This window comes from Jaculus jaculus, chromosome 6 (assembly GCF_020740685.1).
Source record: "Jaculus jaculus isolate mJacJac1 chromosome 6, mJacJac1.mat.Y.cur, whole genome shotgun sequence".
Lineage (NCBI taxonomy): Eukaryota > Metazoa > Chordata > Mammalia > Rodentia > Dipodidae > Jaculus > Jaculus jaculus.
Genome location: NC_059107.1, coordinates 43,202,342 through 43,218,749, shown reverse-complemented (window position 1 = coordinate 43,218,749; position 16,408 = coordinate 43,202,342).

Genomic DNA, 16,408 nt, shown 5'->3' with positions numbered 1-16,408 from the left:
GATTCCAAGTATAGCCAGCCAGTAATGAGCTCTGGGACTAGTGAAGTCATGTGAACCTTAAACACCTCATCTGACACAAGCATTCAGCATGACCGGGGTCTCAAGTCTCTTCTGCCTTCAACTCTATTCTAGTTATATAATTTGTACCTTAGAATGAGCCCACCTCTTGGCACTGATGTCATGCCCACCTCCAGATAATGTGGACTGTGTGTCATTTCCTTTTACACTCGAGGAAACTGCACCTCAGAGCATCAATCATCTTTGGTGAAGTCATCCCAAATTAAAAGCCCTTTTGGTCATCCCACAGTAAGAGGCAGGGCAGCTCCTGTATGTATTTATTTTTGCTTTGGATGTGTATGGGTGTGTGGTTTGTGCATTTTCATAGATGTGGGGCCGCATGTGTATGTGGGCCATGTACATGTGTGTGAACATGCAAGTGGAAGCCAGAGGTGAACATTGAGCATCTTTCTCACTTTCCACATTATTTTTTCCAAGCTTCATTATTTTTATTTTTATTTACTTATTTTTATTAGTTATGGGCATACTCAGTGTGCAAATAGCACTTACCTTATTTTTAAAAAAATATTTTTATTTATTCACAAACAGAGAGAAATGAGAGAGTGTGAGAGAGAGAGCTTCTTAGGCAAGTGCCTTATCTGCTAAGCCGTTGCTCTAGCTCTGCCTTGTTATGATTATATTGGTTTTCTGAGGCAGGGTCTCAGTGTAGCTCAGGCTGGCCCGGAAGTCACTATGTAGTCTCAGGGTGGCCTTGAACTCATGATCATCCTTCTACCTCTGCCTCTTGAGTGCTGGGATTAAAGGCGTGCGTCACCACGCCTGGCTCCTACCTTATTTTTTGAGATAGGGCTAAACCCAGAGCTCACCAATTCAGCTAGACTAGCTAGCCAGAGCACCAGGGGTTTTTTGATCACTGCCTCTGTAGTACTGGGACTGCCAGCAAGTGCCACCACACCTGCTTTAACTCTCTTAAAAAATATATTATGTTATATTTATTTATTTGCAAGCAGATGAGGGAGAAAGAGAGAAAGGGTGCACCAGGGCCTCTGTCACTGCAAATGCACTCCCGATGCATGTGCTACTTTGTGCATCTGGCTTTAGCTGGGGACTGGGGAATTGAATCCAGGCTCTTGGGCTTTGCAAGCAAATTGTTTTAACTGCTGAACTATCTCCCCAGCCCCAACTCTTCTTTTTTAATTTATTTTGTTTATTTGCAAACAGAGAGTCAGAGAATAAAACAAAGAGAGAATGGGCTCATCAGGGCTTCTTGCCCTTGCAAATGAACTCCATATATATGCATCACTTTGTGCATTTGGCTTTACATGGGTATTGGAGAATTGAACCCAGGGCAGCACACTTTGCAAGTAAGTGCCTTTAACCACTGAGCCATGGCTTCAGCCCAACTCCTGCATTTGGTGGGACTAGGCTTGGCAACAATGCCTTCCTGGGGAGAAGCCTTTGGGCGCTGGGTCTGACAGCACAGTCATCCCTGGGAACTGTGATGAGAATGCTCGAAGTGCGGAAACACTTCTCCCCTACGTCTGAAGCCCCATGGGCGCTTCATGGGTTTGTAACTACTCAGGATAAACGTGTAGTAGACTGACTCATGAGCCACCGCGTGCCTTCATCTTAGAAGCTGTAGATAGATTAGTTCGCAGAGAAAAGAAGACTTTGCAGGTGGGATTAGGCTAAAGATCTTAAAATGGGAGATTACCATGGATTAGCTGTGTGGCAAGGATGATCACCAGGGTCACTGGAAGAGGGAGGGGCGGGAGAGTCACAGTGAGAAGAGCCTGGAAGGCCAGAGCAGAAAATGGAGTCCTGAGCTTTGAATGCAGAGGAAGGGACCACAAACCTAGGGATATAGGCCACCTCTAGGAGCCTTGACCACCCCACCCCCAGCATCATTAGAAAACAGACTTGGTGGGGAGGGAGGGAATTACCATGGGATATATTTTATAATCATGGAAAATGTTAATAAAAATTAAAAAAAGAAAACAGACTTGGGGCTCAGCCACTAAGTTTGTGTTAATTTACTCTCCACAGGAGGTAGGGGTGTGTGCTGCTGGGGGACCATGCCCAGAGTTTTGTGCATGCTAGACACTCTATCACTGAGTTGCACCACAGCCCTTATAATCATTTATTTAAGCAACATTAGGAACCAAAATGTTAGGGAAGGAGAAATTAACATTTTGGAATTAAGTATATTCAGAAAATTTAAAGCCATGACCTGGAGAAATGTCTTATTGGTTAAGGTGCTACAAAGCCTAAGGACCCTAAAGGCCCAGGATCAATTCCCCATTATCCACAAAGCACAAGTGTTGCATCCATTTGGAGTTCATTTTCAGTGGCTAGAGGCTGTGACATGCCCATTCATATTCTCTTTCTCTCTCCTTGCAAATAAATAAAGTTGCTTTTTAAAAAAAACAAAAGAAAGAAAGAAAGAAAGAAAATTTAAAGCCAAATAGTTATTTGCTTTTTTTGTTTGTTTGTTTGAAAGAGAGAGAGAGGGAATACGGGCAGAGCCCAGGCCTCTAGCCTCTACAAATGAACTCTGGACACATGTGCCACCTTGTGTATAAGTACTGGGGAATCGAACCTGGGTCTTTAGGCTTTGTAGTGCCTGAACTGCTGTGCCTGGAAAGATTTTTTAGCTTTAAATCTTTCTAAAACAAAGCAAAATAGCCAGGCATGGTAGTGCATGCCTTTAATTCCAGCACTCGGGAGGCAGAGGTAGGAAGATCATCACATGTTCGAGGCCACCCTGAGACTCCATAGTGAATTCCAGGTCATCCTGAGCTACAGTGAAACCCTACCTCAAAATACCAAAAAATAAAATAATAATAATAAATAATTAAATTTAAAAAAATAAAATAATAAAGCAAAATGCACTCACACACACAAACTTGTCTATAGCATAATCACTATAGTACATCTGAATTTAGCAGCCTGACCATAATTTTGGTGTGTTTAGGAAATAGTAGTTTTTGTGTGTGTGTTTCTTTTTGTTTTTCCGTCAGTCTTCCTAGATGGCCAAGGCTGAACGGGAATGCAAAATCCTCCTGCTTTAGTCTTCTCTCCTGAATGCCAACATTACAGGTGTTTGCTGCCAGGTACAATTAAGCAATACTGTTTCACACACACACACACACACACACACACACACACACACTAATAACAATAATAATAATTACACCATTGGCCCAGAACCACAAACAACTCTCTTAGAATCTCTCTGGGTGTCTCTCTCCCTCCCTGCCTTGTTTCTTACTTCTCTCTGCCCCTGGGTATAGCTTTTATCAATGCAAGCCCATTTCAAAGGAAAGTCACTAAATTGAGAAAAATACATGATTTAAAGCTTGTTTAGGGGCAAGGGCGATAGTTCAGCAGTTTAAGGTACCTGCTTGCAAAGTCTCCTGTGCCAGGTTTGATTTTCCAGTAGCCATGTGAAGCCAGATGCTCAAAGTGGCTCATGCCGCATCAAGGGGACTTGGGTTGTCCATACTTTTTCTCTCCTCACAAATCAATAAGTTAATAAAATCACTTAAAAAGTAGAGTTTGTTTGGAAGCCAGCTGGGGTGGTACATGCCTGTAATCTTAGCACTCGAGAGGCAGAGACAGAGACAGAGGCAGAGGCAGGAGGATCACCACAAGTTTGGGACCAGCCTGGTCTACATAGTACATTGCAGGTCAGCCTAGGCCATATAGCAAGACTCTGCCTCAAATCATATCTCAAAATTCAGTTAGAAAAGTGAGAAAAAGGGCTGGAGAGATGGCAGGCACTTGCCTGCAAAACCTAAGGACCCAGGTTCCATTCCCCATTCCCCATGTAAGCTAGATGAAACAAGGTGATGCATGCGTCTGGAGTTTGTTTGTAGTGGCTGTGACAAGGCCTAAGCTGGAGAAGGACATAGTGACTCCATATGAACTTATATAGGGAAGTTCAGCTTAGCTGGGACCTTAGGATATGGTCTCACCTGCACTAGAACTTTATGCTTGGCTTGCTTTAACACAATGGGTCACCACAAGACAAGATGTTTTTCTCAGTATTGCTGAATGCAATCTTGAGCTTCTGTATGAAATGCTGCTTGCTTGCAGTTTCAGGAGAGGGAAAATTCAGGGAGGCAAAATTCTGGAAAAGTTTCTGTTTTTTCTACGATCAACTGAAATTAGCTCTTGGATTTGTAAGATTATGAATACTGAACTTCTGAACTGTAAAGCTATGATGTGCGATTGTGTGGATTTCTCCTATGAAAGAAGCCCCGAGGTACAGCCTGGTACTGCACTCAGGCTCCCGAGTCCTGGATGTAGTCGCCATCGGCTAGTGAAGATTGCTTTCCAACTACTTGTGTCCGTGTGGTCTTCCTGGGGATCCTCACCATAACATTCTGGAAGCCCCAGCAAGATCCCTAGGGGGTCTAAGACCCCTGGACTTGGGGACAGTGCTCCTGAGACCATTCTTAGGGAGGTGCCAACTGAGACATTCCAGGGCCCCCAGGAATCTCTCAGCACTGCCACAGGTAGAAGGAGGGACTCTCCTGGAAAACCTCCAGAGGTAGTTCTGGTTTGAGTTAACTCACTGGTGGGGCACCTTGGGGCTCAGATGCAACAAATAACCCCAGCAGTGTCCGGAGAACCGAGTGAGATGCCACCAGGCTCCCTGGTGTTGGTTCAGAGTAATTGAACTAGTGGCCACTGTGTGACTGTGCTGTGTAACTGTGCCACGTGAGTGTGCCATGGCAATGTGTGACTGTGCCACGTGAGTGCCATAATGCTGTGTGACTGGGCTGCATGACTGTGCCACGGCACTGTGTGACTGGGCTGCATGACTGTGCCACGTGAGTGTGCCACAGCACCGTATGACTGGGCTGTGTGACTGTGCCACGTGAGTGTGCCACGGTGCTGTGTGACTGGGCTGTGTGCTGATACTTACTGTTTGACTAGTTTTTGTGCTTTTCCACCTAACCTATAGGACTTGGGAAACTCAGCAAGCTGTCCCCAAATGCCTGTGAGGTGCATGCTAAAACACTTCAAAGATGATTTTGTAGGTGGATCGGACTATGGTATTTCTTTTTCCTGGGAAAACTCAGGACTTTATGAGGTAGACTGGCTGGCTTGTGGAGTTGGCTGGCCTGATGCAGGAACTTTAGATGCCCAAACGGTCATGCCATTTAGTGTGTGGTCACCAGTGACCCCAGACACCCTGATCAGTTCCCCTACATTGACAGCTGGCTGTTCTTAGCCCTCCATCCCCTACAGTGACTTAAAACCTGTGCTCGCTCTCTAGGCTCTCACGTCCTTTCAGCCCGGGCAGTGGCGGGGAAGACACCTCAGGCAAAGCCAATTCCCTGTGCTCCACCAGAGGATGAAGAACTTCCCACTCCATATGCACCAGGCAGCCCTCTGCCCGGTCTTGGGCCAGGGGATCACCCATGGGGATCTCCACTTTGCCACTTCCGACTCAGCCTCCCCTCCCGGGTGCAGAGCAGAGCTGCAGAGGGAGAGGCGAGCAGGCACTCAGAGAAACTGAGGCTGCGCTCCCCCTCCCACCTCATACAGCATACACGAGATGGATCTGTTTACGGGGAGACAGTCACCTAGAGAGGCATGTGTTAACAGATGGTGACATCACCACAAAGCAGGAAATGGCTCTCAGGTTACCATATAAATTGACTTAAGTTTGAGGTGGTATTACAGGGCAGACTACTGCTAAGTGTGGAGGTGCCTTTGCAGCTAAATCAAAGGTAACTGCGAGGTCTGGCAGGCACCTGTCAACAGGTAAGAGAAGGAGAAGCCTGTGCAGGAGCCGTGCATTGGCATGACACTCTCCAAGCTTTATTTTCATCTCAGGTTAAAGGGTCAGCCAGCGAAGCCATTCACAACCCTCTTTATTTATGGTTCTCAGAGGCCTGGCTGGTGAGGAGTCATGAGGAAGAGGGATGGCTCAGGTAAGATCTCCATCATCCAGCCAGACTGCTGACAGACGGAAGGCCTGGAGCTTTGTGAAAGCCCAGCTTTTTATGAATGTGCATTAATGTTTGCAGGCACAATGGGAGCCGAGCCACCCTCTTCTATTACCTCCCCTGTAGGGAGAAGAGTGTTTCCACCTGACCTCACTCCTCCTCCAACATCATGACAAAGAGCAACAGATGGGGAGGTGCCTGCGTCTCTGACAGGCAAGCTCTGCTAGGGCGGATGCTACCGACCCTGCCAGCCGGTCCTCAGCAAGTATTACCTGATACCTGACGGGCCATAGGAAAGTCTACCCATGCTAGGAGATGCTTCTGGTCAGTCTGATGGCTTGAAAGCTAGACACTGAGCATGCCAAACAACAACAAAAAAGTTATAACGATTAAATGAATAATAGTGATAAACAAGTGGCCCCTAGCATCTGTCTGAGGAGAGAGAACTCATAGCCAGGCTGGAGAGGTGGCTCAGTGGTTAAAGGCACTTGCTTGTGAAAGCCTGAGGGCTGGAGAGATGGCTTAGCGGTTAAGCGCTTGCCTGTGAAGCCTAAGGACCCTGGTTCGAGGCTCGGTTCCCCAGGTCCCACGTTAGCCAGATGCACAGGGGGGCGCACGCATCTGGAGTTCATTTGCAGAGGCTGGAAGCCCTGGCGCGCCCATTCTCTCTCTCTCCCTCTATCTGTCTTTCTCTCTGTGTCTGTCACTCTCAAATAAATAAATAAAAATTAAAAAAAAAAAAAGAAGAAAGCCTGATAGCTTGGGTTTGATTCCCCAGTACCCATGTAAAGCTAGATGGAAGGCAGCACTATAAAATCTCAAGGCTGGCCCCAGAGACATACCTCCTCCAGCAAGGCACCACCTCCCAAAAGGCTCTTCCTTCCTTCCGTACTCTTCCTAGCCCTTCCCTGGCCAAAAACTCGCTGGAAGGTATCCCAACCCTGGCACTGAAATTTGGCTTCTGGTTGCACCATTGTCCAAAAAAGTAGGTTTCCATACAGATTATTCACACCTTAGATTTTTTTTTTTTTTTTTTTTTGGCTTTTTGAGGCAGGGTCTCACTCTAGCTCAGACTGACCTGGAATTCACTATGTATTCTCAAGGTGGCCTCGAACTCACAGCAGTACTCCTGGGATTAAAGGCATGCTCCACCATGCCCAGCCATACCCCTTAGATTTTGGTTAACTCTCCCCACCTACCCATCCTGTACTCATTTTCTCCCCTGACCTCACTCAGGCCTTTCCACCCCTAGTAATCTGTTCATCTACTTACATGTACATAATACCACCCCCTTAAGTCCTCCCCTCTCCACTCTCCCTTATAGCCCCTTTCTATCTTATTGGCCTCTGCTACTGAGTTTTATTCCAACTCACATATGAGTCTAAAAATTTGTAGTTAAGATCCACATGTGAGAGAGAACATGCAATGTTTGTGTTTCTGGGACTGGGTTACCTCACTGAGTATAATCCTTTCCAGATCCATCCATTTCCCTGCAAATTTCAAATTTTGTTTTCCTTTACCACTGAATAGAACTCCATTATATAAATACACCACATCCTCATCCATTGAGGGGCATCTAGGCTGGTTCCATTTCCTAGCTACTGTGAAGAGAGCAGCAATAAACATGGCTGAGCATGTATCTGCATAGTACTAAGTAGAATCCACAGGGCATGTGCCTAGGAGTGGTATAGCTGGGTCATGTAGTAAAGCTATTTTTAGCTGTTTCAGGAACCTCCACACTGATTTCCACAATGGTTGTACCAGTTTACATTCCTACCAACAGTGGAGAAAGGTTCCTCTTTTTCCACATCTTTGCAAGCATTTATTGTCATTTGTTTTTGTGGTGATCACCATTCTGACATGAGAGAGATAGACTCCCAAACTAGTTTTAATTTGCATTTCCCTAATGGCTAAGGATGTAGAATTTTTTTTTAGACATTCATATGCCATCTGTAGTTCTTTTGGGAAATCTCTATTTAGTTCCATAGCCCATTTTTTAATTGGGTTCTTTGATTTCTCATTGTTTAGTTTTTTTTGTTCTTTGTATATCCTGGCTATTAATCCTCTGTCAGATGTATAGCTGGCAAAGATTTTCTCCCATTCTGCAGGTTGTCTTTTTGCTCTATTCACATGTCCTTTGCTGCACAAGAGCTTTGTAATTTCATGAGATCTGAGTGGTTGATTAGTGATTTTATTTACTGAGCAACTGGGATTGTATTCGGAAAGTCATTGCCTAGGCCAATTTATTCAAGGGTTTCCCCTACTTTTTCTCTAGCAGTTTCAGAGTTTTGGGTCTGATATTAAGGTCTTTGATCCACATGGGCTTGATTCATGTGCATGGAGAGAGGTAAGGATCCATTTTCATCCTTCTACATATAGATATCCACTCTTCAAAGCATCACTTGTTAAGGAGGCTATCTTTTCCCAGTGAGTATTTTTGACACTTTTGTTGAAAATCAGGTGTCTGTAGCTGTTCCATTGATCTACATATCTGTTTTTGTGTGAATACCATGCTGTTCTTGTTACTGTGGCTCTGTAATATAGGTTAAAATCAGGTATGATGGTACCACCGGCTTTATTTTTGTTGCTCAAAGTTGTTTTGACTATTTGAGGTTTTTTGTGCTTCCAAATGAATTTTAGGATTTTTTTCTATTTCTGTGAAGAATGCCATTGGAATTTTTTGTTTGTTTGTTTGTTTTTGTTTTTCAAGGTAGGGTCTCACTCTAGCTCCAGCTGACCTGGACTTCACTATGGAGTCTCAGGGTGGCCTTGAACTCACAGCCATCCTCCTACCTCTGCCTCCCAAGTGCTGGGAATAAAGGCGTGTGCCACCACGCCCGGCTGCCATTGGAATTTTGATGGAGGTTACATTAAATGTGTAGACTGCTTTTAGTAAGATTCACATTTCCACAGTATTGATTCTTCCAATCCAAGAACAAGAAATGTCTTTCCGTTCCCTAGTGTCTTCTGCAATTTCTTGCTTGAGAGTTTTAAATTTTTCACTGTAGAGATCCTTCACTTCCTTGTTTGGGTTTATTCCAAGGTACTTTATCATTTTTTTTTATTTGATTTTTTTGAGGAGGTAGGGTTTTGCTCTAGCCCAGGCTGACCTGGAATTCACTATGTAGTCTCAGGGTGGCCTCAAACTCATTACGATCCACCTACCTCTGTTTTCCAGTGCTGGGATTAAAAGCACACACCACCATGCCTGGCTTAAGGCAATTGTCAATGTGAGTGAGTCCCTGATTTCATCCTCAGCATGTTTGTTGTTAGTATATAGGAAGGCTACTGATTTCTGTGTGTTTATTTGGTATCCTGCTACACTGCTAAAAGTGTTTATCAGTGCTAACAGTTTGTTGGTGGAGTCTTTAAGGTCCTTTATATATAGAATCATATCATCTGCAAATAATCATAATTTGCTCTCCGCCTTTCCAATTTGTATCCCTTTCATATGTGTCTTTTGCCTTATTACTATAACTAAGACTTCCAGTACTATATTAAATAAAAGTAGGGGCAGTGGACACCCTTGTCTTGTTCCTGATTTTAGTAGAAAAGCTTTAAGTTTTTCCCCATTTAGAATTATGTTGGCTATAGGTTTGTCATTAATAACCTTTATTATGTCAAGATATATTCCTTCTATTCCCAGTTTATATGAGACTTTTACCATGAAAAGATGGATTTTGTCAAATGTTTTTTCTGCATTAGTTGAGATGATCACATAATTTTTATCCTTCATTCCACTTATATATTGTATTACATTTATTGATCTGCATATGTTGAACTATCCCTGCATCTCTGGGATAAAGCCTCCTTGGTTGGGGTGAATGATCTTTCTGATATATTCCTGTACTCTGTTTGCCAATAATTTGTTGAGAATTTTTGCATTTATGTTCATGAAGGAGATTGGTCTGTAATTTTTTTTTTTTTTTTTTGGTTTTTCAAGGTAGGGTCTCACTCTAGCCCAGGCTGACCTGGAATTCACTACGTAATCTCAGGGTGGCCTGGAACTCACAGTGATCCACCTACCTCTGCCTCTCACGTGCTGGGATTAAAGGTGTGCACCGCCACGCCTGGTTTTCTTCTTTTCTTTTCTTTTCTTTGTACTGTCTTTGTTTGGTTTTGTTACCAGGGTGATGCTGCCTTCACAGAAGGAGTTTCCTTTTCTACTTTATTGAAAAGTTTAAGAAGCACTGGTGTTAGTTCTTCCATGAATGTCTAGCAAAATTCCCCAGTGAATCCATGTGGGCATGGACTTTTTTTAGTTGGGAAAATTTTTAGAACTGCTTAGATCTCTTTACTTGTTATAGGTTTCTTTTAATGGTTTACCTCATCTTTATTTAATTTTGGTATTCACATAAATCAAGAAAATCATCCATTTCTTTCAGATTTTCAAAGTTAGTTGAGTACATGTTCTTAAAGTATATCCTTATGATTTTCTGAATTGCTTTGGTGTCTGTTGTAATGGTGCCTTTTTCATCTCTAATTTTGTTAATTTGTGTCTCTTCTCTCTTTCTTTTAGTTAGATTTACTAAGGATTTATCATCCTTATTTATTCTTTCAAAGAACCAAGTCTTTGTTTCATTGATTTTTTTTGTATTTTTAAGCTTCTACTTTATTAATTTCTGCCCTAATCTTTTCTTATTTTTTTCCATCTACTGATTTTTGATAAGCCTTGTTCTTTTTTCCAAGGCCTTATGGTGAAGCATTAAGTTGTTTACTTGTGACCTTTCTAATTTATTTTTTAATTTATTTATTTATTTTTTTTTGAGGTAGCATCTCACTCTAGCTCAGGCTGACCTGTAATTCACTATGGAGTCTCAGGGTGGCCTTGAACTCACAGCCATCCTCCTACCTCTGCCTCCAGAGTGCTGGGATTAAAGGTATGCGCCACCACGCCCGGCTCTTAATTTCTTAATATAGGCATTTAAAGCTATAAATTTCTGTCTTAGGACTGTCTTCATTGTGTCCCAAAGGTTGTGGTATGTTGTGTTCTCATTATCATTTGATTGTTTGAAGTTTTTATTTATTTATTTTTTATTTTTTGGTTTTTCAAGGTAGGGTCTGCTTCTAGCCCAGGCTGACCAGGAATTTACTATGTAGTTTCAGGGTGGCCTCGAACTCATGGTGATCTCCTACCTCTGCCTCCCAAGTGCTGGGATTATAGGCATGCACCACCACACCAGCTCTAATTCTATGAGTTTTTTTATTTCCTTCGTGATTTCTTCATATACCCATTCATCATTTAGTAGTGTACTGTTTAGTTTCCATGATTTTGTGTATGATCTATAGCTTTTCTTGCTGTTGATTTGTAGTATGATCCCATTGTGATTATATAGAATACAAGGAATTATTTCAGTTTTCCTGTATTTGCTTTGGTCCTAATATATGGTCTATATTAGAGAATGTTCTATGTGTTCCTAAAAAGAATATGTATTATGCAGCATTTGGATGAAATGTTCTATAAATATCTTTTAAGTCCATTCATTCTGTGACTTCATTTAATCCAGGTGCTTCTCTTGTTTATTTTTTGCTGGGATGACCTGTCAATTGAGAGTGGGGAATTGAAGTCACTCACTACAACTGTGTTTGGTATTATCTGTGACCTTAGTTCTAATAGTGTTTGATGAAATTGGCAGCCCCCATGTTAGCTGCATATGTGTTTAGAATTGAAATGTCCTCCTGTTGGAGTGTGCCCTTAATCAATATAAAGTTTTACTTTTCTTTTTTAAATTTTATTTTTTTATTGACAACTTCAATAATTATGACAGTAAACCGTGGTAATGGCTTCTCCCCCTCGCTTTCCCCTTTGCAACTCCATTCTCCATCATCTCCATCTCTCAATCAGTCTTTCTTTTATTTTTGATGTCACCATCTTTTCCTCCTATTATGATGGTCTTGTGTAGGTACTTGTGTAAGCACTGTGAGATCATGGATATTCAGGCCATTTTGGGTCTGAAAGAGTGCATTGTAAGAAGTCCTACTTTTCTTTTGGCTCTTCCACTCTATCTGTCACCTCTTCTGAAATGGACCCTCAACCTTGGAAGGTGTGATAGAGATGGTTCAGTGATGAGCACTCTTTTGTCACTTCTCAGTACTATGGTGCCTTTTGAGTCATCCCAAGGTCCCTGGCATCTGGAAAGAGAAGTTTCTCTAACCAAATGTGAGAGTAGCAGTAATATATGAGTATGAACATTAAGAGAAGTGGTTATTGGAAGTTTGGTGAGCATAATATGTAAATTTAGATAAACAAAAACAGATGTTACACCCCTAGGGATAATAACTTTCCCTGTCATGGGTTTTCAGTACCAGGCATGTAACCAGGTAGAGAGCAGTTGATTTCCCCCATAGAAGATATGCCACTATTGCACCTGTTGGCTCATTTGGCCTGGCTGGCCAAATTTATGTCTTGCAGTATCCACTGTTCTTTATCTCCACTGGTGACTTCTCTCTCTCCCATAGAGCTGCATGCAGTGTAGCTTTTCTGGCTTTCTGTCAGCTGATTTACACAGAGGAGGTTTTCAGCTCAGCTTCATCAAGATTTCTTGGTGACCTTGCAGCCCAAGCATGTGGAGTCTTCAGCAGTAGGGTCTTACCATCTATTCCTGGTGGGAAACCAAGAGCCTATAATGCGTTGGGGTTCTTTATCTTTCCTAACTATTGTTGGTTTGAAATCTTATCTGTCAGGTATTAGGACAGTGACACCTGCTTATTTTCTAGGCTCATTTGCTTGAAATACCATTTCCATCCTTTCATCTAAGATAATGCCTATCTTTTATGGAAAGGTAAGTTTCTTGGAGGCAACAAATAGAAGGATACTTGCTTTTTAACCCAGTCTGCAAGCCTGTGTCTTTTGGTTGGAGCATTGAGGCCATTGATATTGAGAGTTCTTATTGAAAGGTGTATATTTATTATTGTCATTCTTCTTATTTTGTAGTTCTTCCTATTTTTCCTTTACTCTCTTATATTAACTATTTTTTAAGTGTGGTTTATTTTTTCCTGTTTCCTCATGTGTGTACCTTTCTTTCTGTTCAGCATGAGGGATCCTTTCAAGTATTTTCTGTAGAGCTGGTTTAGTGGTCATGTATTCTTTTAGCCTGTTTTTTGCTGTCAAATGTCCTTGTTTCTCCATCATTTTGGATGGATAGCTTTGTTGGATAAAGTAATCTGGGTTGACAGTTATCTTTCAGGATTTAGAATATATAGTTTCAAGCCCTGGCTTTTAAAGTTTGTGTTGAGTAATCTGCTGTTATCCTGATGGGCTTGCCTTTGTATGTGACTTAATATTTCTCTCTAACTGCTTTCAATATATTTTCTTTGGTTTGTGTGTTTTGTAGTTTAATTATAATATGGCAGTGAGAGGCACTTTCCTGATTTTTGTCTGTTTGGCATTCTATAGGCTTTCTGTATTTATGTTGGCATCATTTTCCCATTTTGGGGAAATTTTTCTCTATGATTTCGTTGAAAATAGCTACTATCACTTTGTACTGAAATTATTCTCCATCTATGCCCTGAATTATTATATTTGATCCCTTTATATGTCCTGAATGTCTTGAAATTCCCATTCATGCCTTCCTGTTATTGTCTTTCTCTTTGTTGAACTGTATTAGATCTACTACCTGGTCTTCTAGTTTAGATATTCTATGCTCTCCTTGGTCCATTCTACTGGTGAGACTTTCTACAGCATTTTCTGTTTGATTTACTTGTTTTTCATTTCTAGTATTTCTGATTGATATTTTTTCATTATTTCTATTTCCTTGCTCATGTCTTGTATTGACCTTCTTATTTCATTAAATGTTTTAGAAGTTGTTTTTCTTCTTTGTTTTCTTTTATTTCTTTGAGCATAGATTTTTTTTTTAAATAGATATATTTTTTTAAATCTTTGTCAGGCATTTCACCTAAAACAGTCTCATTGGTGGTCATTTATGATGGATTTATAATTTTTGGTAGAATTTTATTGTCTTGATTTTTTTGTGTTTCTTGTATTATAATGTAGAGGGTTTTTAAAAAAATCTTGAATTAATTTGGTGCTTGGGTTTTCTAGTTATTTGCAGTGTTCTTAGCTGTGTAAATTCAGTTTTATATATCTTTAGGGTAGGAGTTTAAGGTGCCAGGTGTGGCTCTTATATTCCCAGAGTAAGAGAAGAAATGATTGTTGGTGTTGAGTTTGCCTGCTATGTGAGTGTTAGAGTAGGCTGGGTGGAGCAAATTACTGGTAAATTATAAAATTCAACTAAACACTATACACATTCAATTAAACCAGCACAGAGTATCTATGCAAGAATGGGGATTAAAACAAACAGATAATCTAATAAAGCCAAAGTCACTTGGGTTGCACCCACAACCTCAATCTTGTCAACAGGGAGGCTGAGATTTCTGGTCTGGAATGGGTTCCATGTCAGCCTTGGGCTGAGTAAGACCCTGTCCCCAATAATAATGGAATAAAAGGACAAAGCCCCTATACATCAGGAAACATCAAAGGCAACAATAGCAATACCAAAACATACTTTATTTGAGAACAGTAAAGCCAACCAAGATTACATTAATCAAATCTAACACATAACTTACCCTGACAAGCAAGGTGAGATTAGCACTGCCAGTGCAGGCAATGTACCTGCTTTGTGTAAGTAGGCCCTGTTACCTTTCGGAATGGTTTCCAGTCTCACCAATGCTGAGTGCCCTTCTCAGTCCCTCTCTGTTGCAATGTGGATTTTGTTAGGCTGCTTGGGTCGCTGGATCTGTTGTTCTGGTCAGCTGTGCTGGATGCTGTGCGCCTGGAGGGTGGATAAGTTCTCTGGTGATTCATGGCACTAGCCCATGGGAGGAGGGAGGCTGTGCAGCATGCCTGGTGTTGTACTGGATCTGCTCAGCTGGTCCAGTTTGTACTCTCCTTCAGCAGCTGCTCAGCTGGTCCAGTTTGTACTCTCCTTCAGCAGCTGCTCAGCTGGTCTCAGCTGTCTTGTGCTCCAGGTTTCCTAACTTTGCAACGAGGCTGGTGTGAGTGGAAAATCCCTTCACTTGGCCTCTCCTAAAGCTCTATGCTGTACCAGGCTGGGCCAGTGGGTGCCATGCAGATATCCTACAAAATCCTTTTAATTTCATGAGGTCCCAATGGTTGATTAGAAGTTTTACTTCCTGAGCAACTGGGGTTATATTAAGAAAGTTGACTCCTATGCCAATATGCTAACGTGTTTCCCCAACTTTTTCCTCTAGCAGTTTCAGAATTTCCGGTCTGATATTGAGGTCTTTGATCCATTTGGACTTGACCCATTTTCATTCTTCCATGTGTAGATATCCCAGTTTTTCCAGCAACATTTGTTAAAGAGGCTATCTTTTCTTCAGTGACTATTTTTGTCAAAAATCAGATGGCTGGAGCTGCCTGAGTTTACATCTGGGTCCTCTACTTTGTTCCATTGATCTGCATTTCTCTTTTTGTTACTATGGCTCTGTGACATAGCTTTTTAAATTTTTATTTTGTTTATGTTTTGTAACATTTCTTCAAATCAGATGTGGTGCTACCATCAGCCTTGTTTTTGTTGCTCAGAATTGTTTTGGTTATTCAAAGTTTTTGTGCTCCCAAATGAATTTTAGGATAGTTTTTTCTATTCCTGTGAAGAATGCCATTGGATTTTTTTTTTTTTTTTTTTTTTTTAGGCATGGTCTTGCTCTAGCCCAGGATACCTGGAATGCACTCTAGTCTCAGGATGGACTCAAAATCACGGTAATCCTCCTACCTCTGCCTCCTAAGTTCTGGAAGTAAAGGCAGGAGGCAACATGCCCAGCCTTGCCAATGCAATTTTGATGGGGATTGCATTAAATGTGTAGATTGGTTTTGAAAAGATTGACATTCCACAATATTGATTTCTTCAATCCAAAATCATGAGATGTCATTCCATTTCCTAGTGTTTTCTTCAACTTATCTCTTTAGTGTTTTAAAGTTTTTATTGCATAGATCTTTCACTTCCTTAGTTAGATTTATTTCAAGATATGTTATGGCTTTAATATGTATATAATTTATTTTATTTTAGGTGGAGAGAAAGAGGCAGATAGAAAATGGGCATGCCAGACCCTTTAGTCATTACAAATAAGCTCTGGACACAGGCGTCACCTTGTGTGTCTGGGCTTTATGTGGATATTGGGTGAATGAACCTAGGTCCTTTGGCTTTGCAGGCAAGCACCCCTAATCATTAAGCAAGCTCTCCAGCCCACCTTTTGTTGTTGTTGTTTTTCAAGATAGGGTCTCACTCTAGCCCAGGCTGACCTGGAATTAGCTATGGAGTCTCAGGGTGGCCTCAAACTCACGGCAATCCTCCTACCTCTGCCTTGCGAGTGCTAGGATTAAAGGCGTGCACTACCACGTCCTTCCCAGCCCTCCTTTTTATTTGAAGCAATTGTGAATGAAGATGATTCCTTGATTCCGGCTTCAGCAT